The sequence below is a fragment of the Equus caballus genome, chromosome 3 (genome assembly GCF_041296265.1).
Source record: "Equus caballus isolate H_3958 breed thoroughbred chromosome 3, TB-T2T, whole genome shotgun sequence".
NCBI lineage: Eukaryota > Metazoa > Chordata > Mammalia > Perissodactyla > Equidae > Equus > Equus caballus.
The window spans coordinates 45587973-45602071 of record NC_091686.1 but is presented as its reverse complement, the minus strand read 5'-3'; the positions used below and the strand labels follow the sequence as shown (position 1 = coordinate 45602071).

At 40.2% G+C, this 14099-nt stretch overlaps 1 pseudogene; it reads right to left on the bottom strand.

The window, feature by feature from the left end:
* Nucleotides 1-2333: 2333 nt before the first annotated feature.
* LOC111772994 (all-trans-retinol dehydrogenase [NAD(+)] ADH7-like) overlaps nucleotides 2334-14099 on the bottom strand; it is a 31398-nt pseudogene continuing 19632 nt past the window's right edge.

Sequence of the window (14099 nt, the reverse complement as noted above, 5' to 3'; positions counted from 1 at the left end):
CCGGCTAATTCTCAGGTGCTTGTAAGACTCTAAATATTTATTTCAGGGCTGGCCCGTGGTGGACGGTCCACTTCTGGGCGGCCCGGGGTTTACTGGTTCGTATCCTGGGTGCAGACGTGGCACCGCTTGGCACGTCATGCTGTGGTAGGCGTCCCACGTATAAAGTAGAGGAAGATGGGCACAGATGTTAACTCAGGGCGAGTCTTCCTCAGCAAAAGGTGGAGGATTGGCAGTAGTTAGCTCAGGGCTAATATTCCTCAAAAAACTATATATATATATTTCATAAAGATTATATCTCTTCACCAAATCCTCTACTTCTGCTTGTATTTGTGAAACAGAGCCGCAGTCCACACAGTGGAGGAAAGTGTGGAAAGGGAAGCCCCAGGTCACTACCACATAACACGGATCTCCTGCCACTTCGAATCTCGAAACGTCGGGACGGTTTGAATGCTGAAATGTAAAACAAGAACAGTTGAAGTAATTGTCCTTCCTATCTGTTATGGCAAACTTCAGGGAAATTCTGCTACTGGAAATTCTTCTGTGCCAGAGGTCCTCACCAGTTAATTTTATTTCTTGCGGCTCTGTGATAAGGGAATCTAAACTGATTCTTGAAGCATCACTTCAATTGCAACAGGCTGACAACAGGAAAGGGATTTTCAGGCCGAGGAGAAAGTATAAATAAGACTAGGAAAGTGGAAAAGGAAGGCTAATCCAGTGTGTTTAGACTTCTGGATGCCTAGGAGACTGTAAAAGTAGATAAGACCTACTCCCTCACTTTAGCCCCAGAGCCCAGCACAGAGGCTGCAGTAGAGGGGCTACTAAATTCTTAGTTGCACATGACTGGATACCTTAATAAATGAAAATAGATTGTGGTCCAATAGTAAAGGCTTTCAAAACCATGCTGAGGCATTGACATTTTGGAGCAACTTGAGTTTCTGCAGCTTAGAGAAAGCCTGGCTAGTATGGTAGAATACAGAGGGCAGGAAACCTATTATCACGCTGCTGTGTCAACATGTCCTGGTGAGAGATGATTAGACAGAACTAAGGTAACTATCATGGGCAAGGAGAGGGAGGGATGTTGGAGGGGAAATGAGGTTGCATCATTGGGGTTTAGCATCAGTTTGTATGTGGTAGGCAGGAGTGAAGAAGAAGTCAAATGTGATGCTATGGCTTCTAGTTTGTAAAAGAAGAATAAGTGGCATTGTTTGCTGAGATAAGACATACTAGTGGAAGAATTATTTTGGGTTGAAGTTGATGCAAGTGAGACATGCAAGTGGAACTATGCAGGAAGTAGATGGAAATTAAAGAGCTTAGGTTTGTAAATGTCAATTTGGAAGTCACTGCATTAAGGTGATAGTTGAAGCAAAATTCCTGAGAGAGGAATTTATGTTTCTTTGGTCCACAATGAGTAGCTATTTTTCAAGCTGGCCATACTAAGCTATTAGTTTTGCTTAACTGAGTAAACTTGTCTGGGGGGGTGGGGGGGAGTTCTGACAGTTTAGCCCATTTTTTTCTTGCTTAGAAAGAATTTAAACATATGTTCATAATACAATGACTCCGTGGTCTAGATCAGATGTAGAGACAAGACACAACATTGCAGAATCACTCAGGCGAAAACTCAGTGAGAATTTGGATCTCAGATTCATGTGCAGTTGCATTTTGCTAATGAAACCCAAATCCATAGCACATAGTGGCTTCTCAGTAAATATTTACAGACCCAGGGAAAGAAACCCCATTTCATCCAGCAGGTAGGCTCTCTGACTGCTGTCCCAGACACCCAAAGGCAAACACCATAGCTGACATTTGTGTGAATTCCTCGCTCGTTCTACTTCTACCCTTGCTCAACCCTCAGAAGCAACAAGAGTACTGACAAGAGCATCCAGGTTTACCGGGAGCTTGCCAGCTCTGTCAGAGGAATTCCAGGGTGGGGAAAGGAGCACAGTGTTTGCATTGAGCTTGCATCCTCCTGCTGCCCTTACAAGGTATAGCGAGTTATTTATTTGCTTCTCACGACACTAGTTTCTTCAACTAAGAATGGTAACAATAATAATACCTTGCCTGCAAGGATCAGAAGAAAGTACATTTGAAATAGCACTTGAGAAACTGTGAAGTAAGGAGGTTTTGTGGCATTACTTGAAGTGAGCATCTTTATAATGAAATAAAAATAGCCAAGATGAAATCAATCCAGTGCAAAAGTCCAGAGGACTTTTTAAAATGGTTAATATAGACAATGATATACTAAGTCTACGAGGCAGAAGTAATCAGCTATATCAAACTTGCTAGATTAAATAGTCAGAAATAAGATATGAAGGAAACAGGTACATTTATAAATATCAAATTTTAAAAGTAGCCTGTGGGGAGGAGACAAGATCATCATTAAAAAGGAGATATCTTTGGCCTGAATAAAGCAATTCAAATCCTTCCTTGATTTTTTTAAAATGTAAAACATGGGTTATCAACTGGTCCAGGTCAAATTTCTCTGCCAGGAAATCAGTCACTAGTTTTAGAACATCATCTCTGCTTTTCCAACCTGTAAAATAAGCACACATTTTCTCTTTAGACTTTACTAAATAATCTTTATATTTTATTATCTTATATTTGCTCCTCTCTCTCCTACGTTATTACCTTTTACCCACATTGGACTATTCTCAACAGCACACAAATAAGCTTTATTTCTCCCATCTTAAAAAAACAAAGGCAAAAAAATCCCACAAATCTTTCTTGACCCCTTCATTTCCTTTTAGCTGCCCCATATCTCTTCTCCTTTTACGTAAAACCTTTACAGAAGGAATTGTCTCCAACTCACTGTTTCCCTTTTCAGTTCCTTTCATACCCATTCTGTCTTGAGCCCACTCAGCACTCTGCTGTTACAGCTTTTGTCAAGGTCACCCATGACACAAACAAGGGTCAACATGAGGCTAAAGCTTGTTCTCTTTCCATAACATTACCTGGCTGGTTGATATGAATGAGGTTCTTTAGAGAAGGGTCCTTAGAGGAAATAAGCCTTGAATGGAGGAACAAATAATAAGAGATATAAGCTAAGCCTCCTCACTTTGACTATTTGTGGGACGTGGGGATATTATGGGTTATTCAGTACTGTTAGAAGTAAAATTCAGTTATTCAATAAATATCTTTGAGTACGCATGAAGGACCAAGCACCCTTCCAGAAGCTGGGACTATAACAGAGGCAAAACATCCCCAGTCCCTGCGCTCAGGAAGCATGAGAATCCTCTCATTTTAGTGCAGAGAGACTGACAATAAACAAATCAGTCAACACAGAGAGGAGCACACAAGAGAAAAGGCAAGCAGAGTAAGAGGGCTAGGCAGTGCCAGAGGACCGGGGTGGGGCCCTGGAAGGAGGCGAGGAAGGAATGCTATTTTATACACCTCAGAGAAGCCTTGCCTAATAAGGTGGCATCTGAACCAAAACATAAATGAGCTAGCCAGAAATCTTGGGAAAGAATATGCCAGAGAGAGGGCAGAGTAAATGCAAAGGCATTTAGGTGGAGTGCAGGCAAGCCCGCGCAGGGAGGAGGCAGGGTGGCAACAGAAGGAAGTAGCTGCGGGGCCTTACAGCCAGGGCACGTTTGAGGATTTTATTCTGAGTGAGAAAGGAAACCATTGAGAGGGTTTTGAGAGAGGAGTGACCTGATCTGATTTCCCTTTTAGGGGGTCTCACTCTGGCTGCTCTGTGGGGAATACTCTATATGGGAGCAAAGGGCAAAAGCAGGGAGACCATTTAAAAGGTTACCATCATGCAGGAAGGAGATGACGGGAGTTTGGACAAGTGATGGTGCTGGTGAGAAAGGGTCAGATCCTGGATATATTCTGAAGACAGAGCCAACAGGATTTGCTGAAACATTCATTGTATGAGAGAAAGCATGTAATCCAGAGTTCCAGGCCTGAGCAACAGGAATGACAGAACTGTCGTTTATTGAGATGGGAGGAGATGGTGGAATCAGGGGTGGTTTCAGGCAAAGTTAAATTTGCATGTCTATATGGGTATATGAGTCTGTAGCTTAAGTAGCGTCTAGGCTCAAGATGTAATCTGAAGTGTGATGAATAGGGTGTATTTAAATCCATGATACCAGAGGAGATCACCTTGGAAGTATTGTAAATGTAAATAAGAAGAGATCTGAGAACCAGCCCTAGGGCACACCAAAGCTAGAGGTTTGAGGGACGTGGAAGATTCCCCAGTGAGGGAAAAGGAGGGAGAGGAGGAGAAAATATTTAGAAGCCAAGTGAACATAGTATTTGAGAAAAAGGGAGCCGCCAGCTGTATCAAATTCTGCTGATAGTTCATGTAAGATCAGGACTGATAATTGACCATTGTCTGTGTCAGTCACTCTGGTGTGAATCTCAACTATAAAACGTGACAATTCCTTTTGTTTATTTTGGCTTTGGGTCCACAATTTTTTTCTGATGCTATTGTGAATTGAAGCAATTCTATTTTTCATATGTTCTTGTGTATATTGAAAATAACGGATTAAATCAGAACTTCCTGTCCCATAAAATCATTCCAATAGAGACATTGCCAATGTCTCTCATTCAGGCCTTTGGGGAAGTTGATTTCCAGATCCTAATATTAAAAATACACCCATCAATATTAGCCCTAAATCAAGGTGAGGAGTAGGTAACTATCTTTTGCATCGTGGTCACAGTCTCATTTTAGATTACTTCAGACCCATCCTTGGAAGAAGAACCTTTAAGGGAGATATGATGAGAAAACAGGCTTCTCTAACTTACCAAAGAAACAGAGTTAAAGCCATCACCCCCAGGCCAGAGGGTCTGCCATCCACACCTCCAAAAATGCATCCCTTTCACGTGTGACCGGTGAAGAGCAGCCTGAGGTCATAGGTGAACATCTTGGCTGATGGAGGAGCACCTACCACTACGCTGGTCCCATAGTTCATATGGCAGGATCCAAGGGAATCAATCTGAGTTTAAAATGAAGGAGATTATTTCTTATTTTTCTTAATATCTCCTGGGTTCAGAAATGCACTATATACCATCACAGTTCCAGTAATTAGTTCAGATTCCAAGTCATGATGTTAAATTAGGCCCACATGCCTTTTGTTTTCTGCTTGCTTTAAAAAATTCTTAACACAACTCTAGTCTTAACTTAATTCTTCCATACATTTTCCCTTTAATGCAGAAAGCAGAAATTAATGTGGTCATTGTTCACAGCATTTTCAGTGTACAATGGACAAAACACAGGGGGAAATTCCTGTGATATTTTCCGACCAATATCACAACTTTGGATAAGCCTTGAAAAATCATTTGAACTAAGATAAGTTGAATTAACCATACTAAATCAATTAACCTAGTTTTTTTTTGAAGTTTAGTATGAAAATTAACTAAAATACTTAAATGTGGGACAATGGAGTTCCTTTTGTTGGCAGCATCTCTGAGACTAACCCACATTTTCTGGTCACTCACCCATCTGGTTATTCATTAATAGTTTTTTGAATATTTGCTAGATTGTGGCAGTAGATGTTGGCATTTTTCAGAGATCAATGTTCATCAAAGTATCATCTGGAAAACAACAGGCCCTAATAATATATCCAATCCCGCATATTGGGTCTGTGAACATACAACTTAGAGTGCCATTTGTTGCTATAGAATAACTCTAAGTTACATGAGGAAAGGGGTGTGACAACAATGGTAAATTAAAGGCTACTTATTCTTAAATTACCAAGAGCATTAAAGCAAATTGAATCTTCTACTCAACTGTAAGCAAGATTGACTTTGTCCCATATTTCCAAGTCTCCTTATCCTACGCCAGGCTGGGGCTTTCTAATTCCAGGAGCTCTGGACCTGTTTCTCAGACCTAAATGGAGGTCTGGTGCTGCCACAATGGAGGCATATTTTAGAAAGTTGAAGGCTCTTATTTTAAGGAAATTCAGATATGAGAAAACAAAGGTCACGTGTAAAGAGTGAGATGTTGGATACATTATGGATTTGGGGGAAGAAACTGCCAAATTGGGAATAATCCCTTTTCCCCCTAATACCCCTCCTTATCTCTGCTTAGGGAGTCACTTTGTGCTATTTGGCTGATTAAAGTTCAAGAGATGGAAGCACCTTTGCCAAGAAATCCACATATATAAGGTAGATAACATTTAAAAAGTTTGCCTAGATGGTTGACTACCTGCATTCTAGTCACATGAGCGTGGTGTGATGTGATACTTAACTTTGGTCCGGCAGACCTGTGCGTAAGTGTGAAAGAATTCAATCTAAAATGGAAACTGTAGGACATAAAATGGAAAATCGAATACCTACACCCTCAGGAAAACAAAACATAAGGACTGAGAGATTATTTGTTCTCATAAATGCCTGATTACAGAAGACTGAAATATATCCCTTGGCTAATGAACATTCGCCAAGAATCTCTCCCCATCCTTAAGCCAAGAAACTTACTGCTTGGACTTGTCAAAAAGATGAGGAAGATTGGCTCTGAGCTAATGTCTGTTGCCAATATTCCTCTTTTTGGCTTGAGGAAGATTGTCCCTGAGCTAACACCTGTGCCAGTTTTCTTCTATTTTCTACGTGGGGTGCCTCCACAGTGTGGCTGATGAGTAGAGTAGGTCTGCGTCCAGGATCTGAACCCACAAACCCCAGGCCGCTGAAGTGGAGCATGTGGAACTTGAACCACTGGGCCACGGGCCGGCCCCTAAATAGGTATTTTAATTGGTATCTAGAGGCTTCTAAACATATTCAAGATTCTAAAATTGCCTCTTTACAGAATACTATTTCTAAGTTAACTGAAGGAAATAAACAACAGAAAGGACTTACAAAAGCACCTGAGGGCTCTTCCTCAGCAAGGTTGGCTGTTTCCCCTAACCCCACTGCCCCACCTCCTCTACAGCCACATTTGCCCTCTTCTAAACCCCTTCCTTTGTCTGAACTCCCTTTCTTCTCTAGTGCTGAAACCTTACCAGCTGAGCCTGTTAAATCTCTCTCTTTTAAAATTAGGCCTTCTGAGGACCCTACTAAACCAGTAATTGCTTACATCCCATAGAACAAACCTGAATTTAGAGCTATAGTAAAAGAATTTTCCAAGGTAATTGATGATCCTCATAGATTTGTTGAAGAATTCAATATTGTGATTCAAACTTATCCACCTTGCTTCCCAGAATTAATCCACATGCCTGTTGGAGAAGGTCAAGCCCAGCATTAGATGAAAACTGCTAATTGGGAAAGTCCTGAACAATTTTTAGAATTCCAAGTAAGTCAACCACCAGCTCTTTCACATGAGCAAGCTCGTTCCATAGCCAAACGCTGCTTCTTGCCATCCCGAGGGCTCTCCCTACGTCAGTAGACTGGAATAAAATTCAAGCATGCACCCAAAGCCTGATGAATCTGTTCATGGTTACTACAGAAGACTTCAAATTGTTTTTAAAGGAAATTCTGGAATTTCAGGAATTTCAAGGAAAATACAGGAATTTTAACGGAAATTCCTGTAGACGTTAACTCCAGCGGTGTCGCCTTCAATTCAATGTTTATAAACATTTAAACAGAGATCTATCTCCATTAGTCAAGAGAACCCACATAGAATAGGAAACAATGTCCACCCTGATCTCTTCAACCCAGCTAATCAACGTCTGCACCATAGAAGATAATTCCAAAAGAAGGGCAAATAAAATCTTAAATCTTCAACTTCAACAGATGGACTCTCCCAAGCAAAGGCTCCCTACTAGACTCTGTCATTATTGTAAAAGCCTGGCCATTGGAAAAGGGACCGCTACAAGGAAAAAGGTCTAGACGACTACAGCTTTCCAAGAGCCAAGAGTCAGACTCATCCCAATGATGGGCCTCCAAGGAAGAAGATGGACTTTTTCCCATTCTACCATTAAATGGGCTGGGGAAAGCTACTCTCCGGATTAGAGATACATCCCTTACAATGATGGTTGACAGGAGCTACTCCATCAGTGCTCAACCCCACTACAATTAAACAGTTTCTTCCTTGGAGTAACATATTTATTCAAATAATGAGGGTCTCAAATAAGCCAGAACATGTCCCTATTTCTAAACCTATGCCCTTTTGATTAGGACCTTTGCTAGAAAAACATCTTTTTCTCCTCAGTGAATCAGCTGCTGTCTACTTATTGGGATGAGATTTACTAGAAAAATATCATGCTGCCATTTCTTTCTCCTGAAAGGGAGAAATAACTCAAGTTCGAATCCTTGAACTTAAATCCCTTGAGTCTAATCCCAAGAAAATCCCAAACCTTTTTCTTTCATATGTACTTGAAAAAACAGGGAAAAATGAAACTTTAGACTCATCTCCATTATTAAATTTAGTGTCCTCTACTCTATGGAAAAATCCTCCATGAACATAAGCAGGAATTCATAGTGCCATCTCCCTCCATTAATATCCAAACTTATCCCTCAAAAAAATCTCCCTAGAATTAATCAATACCCTGTAAACAAAGGCGTTTACAGGGCATCAGACCCCTCATAGAGACTATAAAGCACAGGGATGAATTCTCTCTTGCACTAGTCCTTGTGATACCCTTATTTTACCTGTAAGAAAACCTGATGGTTGAAAATGGAGATTTGTCCAAGATCTCTAAACAATACATAACATTATTATTCCTCACCATCCTGTTGTTCCTAATTCCCATACATTATTAGCATCCATATCTCACCATGATTGATTTATGCAGTGCATGCTTTAGTGTTCCAGTTGATAAGGCTGGCCAGTATCTTTTTGCCTTTACCTGGGAAGGACAACAATCTACCTGGAGAGTAATGCCCCAGGGTTTTACTGAAAGTCCTTCTTACTTCTCATACATTTTATTTTATTTTTATTTATTTTTTTTTTATTATTGAAAACATGCTGTCATGTTTAATTTTCAGAGATACTCAGGCTCTTCTCTTTTTTTATTGCAGTAACATTGGTTTGTAACACTATATAAATTTCAGAAGTGCATCATTAAATTTCGATTTCTGTGTAGATTAAAGCATGTTCACCAACCAAAGACTAATTACAATCCATCACCATACACATCACAAATTTTAAAAGCTAACCTAGATAATACAGAATTTTCTGGAGGCTCCACCTTACTACAATACTTCAGTGATTTACTTCTCTGCTCACCCTCCAAAGCTTCCTCACAAGAAGACAGTATTCACCTCTTAAAACTCTTAGCCACTAAGGGACACAAGGTCTCAAAAGAAAAGTTGCAATTTGTTCAAGTCCAATATTTAGGACATTTAATCTCAGAACAAATTTTATACCTAGATCTTGGTAGGCTTCATAGCATCTTAAGCTTCTCAAAACCTAAAACCAAAGATCAATTATGGGATTTTATTGGGTTAGCTTGTTATGTCACAATTGGATTCCCAACTTCTCCTTAATGGCCTGGCCCCATATGCCTATTAAAAATGACTACACCAGGCTGGCCTGGTGGTGCAGCAGTCAAGTTCGCACATTCCACTTTGGTGGCCCAGGGTTCACCGGTTCAGATCCTGGGTGCAGACATGGCACCACTTGGCAAGCCATGCTGTGGCAGGCATCCCACATATAAAGTAGAGGAAGATGGGCACAGATGTTAGTTCAGGGCCAGTCTTCCTCAGCAAAAAGAGGAGGATTGGCAGCAGTTAGCTCAGGGCTAATCTTCCTCAAAAACAAAAACGACTACACCTCACCCTATTATCTGGGAAAACCAAGACGACTTGGCCTTTGAAACCTTGAAGGAACACTTAATAAATCCACCTGGCCTTCAACATCCAAACTATCAGCTACCCTTTTTTCGTTTTTGTATATAAAAAAGAAAGAAACGTCCTGGGAATACTTACCCAAAAACCTGTGGCCTGCCACCAATCTCTAGGTTACTACAGTCAATAACTAGGTGCTGTGGTCCAAGGTTAGCCTCATGCCTTAGGGCTATCCCTGCTATTGCTGTTCTGGTAAAGATCACTGAAGAAATAGTCATAGGATCTCTTTGACCATCTTTATACCTCATGCTGTTGAAGCTCTCTTCAACTTACACCACACCCAACACCTGTCAGCAAGCCATCTTACTTCTAATGAAATTCTCTTGCTAACTGCTGCTCATATCACTCTTGTTTGTTTTAACAATCTCAACCCTGCTACCCTTCTTCTGTCTTCCACGTAAAAGATTCCCCGTGACTGTTTGATTTTGATGGATCACCTATAATCCCTCATGATGACTTACAAGAAACCCCCTTAACAAAGATTGATTTCTCATGATTTATTGATCGCTCTCACCTGAAAAATGAAAATGATAAATGTTGTGCTAGATGTGCGATATCAACCCCTTTTGAGGTCATTGAGGCTGCACACTTACTTTTAACCATTTTGGCTTGACAAGCTGAATTATATGTTCTCACTAAAGCATCTATTCTAGCTAAAGGTAAAACTGCAGACATCTATACTGATATTCGATATGCCTTTGGAGTAACCCATGATTCTGGAATGTTATGGAAACAATGAGATTTTCTTTTTTTTGTAGCATGGGCTTTGAGCCATCAGCTTGACCGCTGATGGTGCTGGGGTCTTAGTAGCTGAGGTCAGTCATATGGGTGCTGCATGTTTATGTAACTGTTCCCCAAAAGAAACCCAGATACCATGACTTGGGTGAGCTCCCCTAGTTGACAACATGTGTTGTGACACGTTGCAAACAGAATTGCGTGCTGTGCATGTGACACCACTGGGAGAGGACAACTAGAAGCTTGCATTTGGTCTCTCCTGGACTCCACACTATGTGCTTTTTTTCTTTGCTGGAGTTAATCTGTATCCTTTCACTGTAATAAATTATAACTATGAGTATAATAACTTTCCTGAGTTTTGTAAGTCCTTCTAGTGAATCATCGAACCAAAGGGGGGTTTTGTGGGACCCCCAACACACCCTCATATTATAAGTTTGACGTATTTTCCATAGGCAAAGGGAAAAACGTGTTCATTCAAGTTATTTGACTTAAGATATAGTTCCAGGAAAAAATTATACCTAAAAGTGGAGAATGTCTTGGTTAACATTATATTAGCCAAGTACTAATATGGTAGCAATACATCAAGTACGATGAAAAAAAAATTACAAATACTAACGTAAAACTATATCAAATGTCCCTTCTTTCACCCCTATCTTGGTAGAAAACTCTTAGTGGAAAGGTGAAAGAAGGTGAATAAAGACCAATGATATAATGAGAGTTTGAGATTTGGGACACAAACTATTAATGAAGCAATCATGTTCACTTGCATAATGGGAAGAGGCTTCTGCTTAGATGGAATAGACAGAAAAAAAAACCAAACTTCTCTGAGCAGGCAGGTGATTGTTAAACGGAGAGTGATGTTGAGGAACCAACCACATGAGGGCTCAGTAGATGAGTGTTCCAGACCATCAGAATAGCATGTGTAAACGTCTTCATGCAGGAACAGCTCAGCAGGTCTTAGGATAGCAGAAGAGGCAAGGATGGCTAGATGACAGAGAGAGGATGAGATTGTTACCAGTATGGAAGCTACTGCAGGACTTTTGACAAAAAAGTAACGTGGTCCATTTTATGTTCTATAAAATTTCTCTGGCTTGTAAATGGAGAATTACTGGAGATGGTCAAGAAGAGGAATGAGGACAACATAAGGGAGGCCATTGTATCTGACTAGTCAAGATATGATGATGGTAGTGAGGTGAAGGAAATGGAGAGATTTAAAATATACCTTTTAGGTAGAGTCAATCGTTCATGCTGCTGGATTGCATATAAGATGGCAGAGAGGAAAGATCAAGAATGAAGAAAACTGGAGTGGGCATAAATATGTTTAGGGAGCAGAGAGAAAGATAATTCAGAATTCAGTTTTATACATATTTAGTTTGAGATACCTGTGAGCCCTCTAAATAGATATGTCAGGTAGGGAGTTGAATAAAAGAATTTGGAGCTCAGAGAGTTAAAGACATAAATTTGGAATCAACTAACATAGCGATAATTTTTTAAGCCTTTGGAGTTGGATGAGACCACCACAGTATGCAGACTGCTTGGATTGCTTACGGGAGTGGTTTTACTCCTTATGAATTGTACGTTATTCGACTTACTTCTTTGACTCAATAAGAGTACCGTAAGTGGAATCCAAATAATCACTCTTAAAAGCTCATTCATGCTTTCATATTATATACCAGCTATTATGGGTGGAATTGTGTCCCCCAAAATTTATATGTTAAAGTCCTAACTCCCAGTACCTCACAGTGTGACCTTATTTTGAGATAGGATCTTTGCAGAGGTAATCAAATTAAAGTAAGTCCATTAGGGTGCACCCGGATCCAACATGACTGGTATCTTTATAAAAAGGGGAAATTTGGACACAAAGACTGGCACAGAGGAAAGACAGTGTGAAGAGGCATGGGGAGAAGACAGTCAAGGAGAGAGGCCTGGAACATATCCTTCACTCACAGCGCTTGGAAGGAACTAACCCTGTTGACACCTTGATTTTGGGCTTCCAGCCTCCAGAACTGGGAGACAATAAATTTCTGTTGTTGAAGCCACCCAGTCTGTGGTGCTTTGCTCTGGCAGCCCCAGCTAATTAACACACCAGCATTGGTATTTATATTGTGAAAGAAAAAAATTAATTTTAGATGTGAATCCAAATTTTAGAAATTGAATGTGGAGGAAGTGTGAAGGAAGTAAAATCAAATCTAGACATTTTATTCCCACTTACTTAGAAATAAAACTTCTAATATGAATTTTTTATTTTTCTCCCAGTTTATTTGGTATTGTGTAGAAATGGCTTGCAAGTAAAATACGTTTTCAAGAGGTTTTTTTTTCCAAAAATCTTCAGGATTCCAAGAAAATCATTTAAAAAAAAAAAAGGAAGAAAGTAGCTCCCTCTGCTTCTTACCATGTCAGTTTTAACAGCGGCCCCATATCTGGTGGAAAACCCACAGCCAGTTAAACAGACTTTCTCTGGAGGAGCTATGTCATCAGTCCTGGCAACAGAAGAGTCATTCCCCGCTGTGTGCTCAGGAAATGTGCTAGTGTGCGTGAGGCGATAGACTTATTTGTCCTTGCTTGTAAATCCGCTAGTTCCATCACCTGGTACTCCACAACCAGTAATGCCATTTGATATGTCAAATGCATACATTAATTAATTCAATTTAAAAATTAGCACAGAAACCATTTAAATGGCATTAGAATAAAAACGACTGAAACTTACTCCTAACGCAAAGTTTGCCATCTGGGTTTCAGTAAGCGTCACATTCTCTACACTGAGGCAGAAAAAGAGGGATGACTTTGTCACCTAAAGGAAAAACATCATGATATAAGATGTTGGCCACTAATTTTAGAATATTAAATAAAAATGAATTGAGCCCACGCCACATGCAAGAATTTCTTAAAAGTATTCTAAGATTTTTAAACACCATTAAGTTTGCTTGCTAAAGGTTGAGATTTTGCCAAACTAAACCTCACTCTGTACAATCCATTCTTTCATGCTCTTACCCTCCTAAATTGTGTTAAGGCTCTCTCTAATAATTCCTAGTTGTGCTGTTTCCTTTGATAGGATAATCAAACACTGCTTCTCTCAAACTGGTGACTTGACATCCGCATGCCTGGTTTCACCGTAGTGACTCCTTCTCCAATGCGCTCCACAACCCCAGTTGTTTCATGTCCCACAGTCACTGGAAACTTAGACACCATTGCTCCTTTTCTCACATGGTCATCCATGCAACAGATTCCTGCAGCCAAAATCTGTGTTCGAAGACAAGAACATTGCACCAAACGGCAAACTGGTCACTTTAGAGTTGGAAGAATCTTTAACTCGCTCTTGAAAAGATTATAATTGATCATCTACTATGATTGCCTAATATAACAGTGTTGACTCCTAGAAGATTCTGAGCCTAATATCAACCATCAAACAAGAGCCCCATCATCAAGGGATTTACAATATTGCTGCCTCTGGCCGTACTTTAAATCTCAGTGCCTTTCTGTAGTAAATTGATGCCCTTATAAGGGAACCAGACTGCAAATGTTACCATGTGGCTAGCACAAAAGTAGATCTTTTTTTATAGCTAGGCCATCCTAGGACTCCTAATGAAAGGTCGGGGGAATGGCATGCAAGAAGAAAAGTGAGAGGCAAAATCTTACTGTTACTA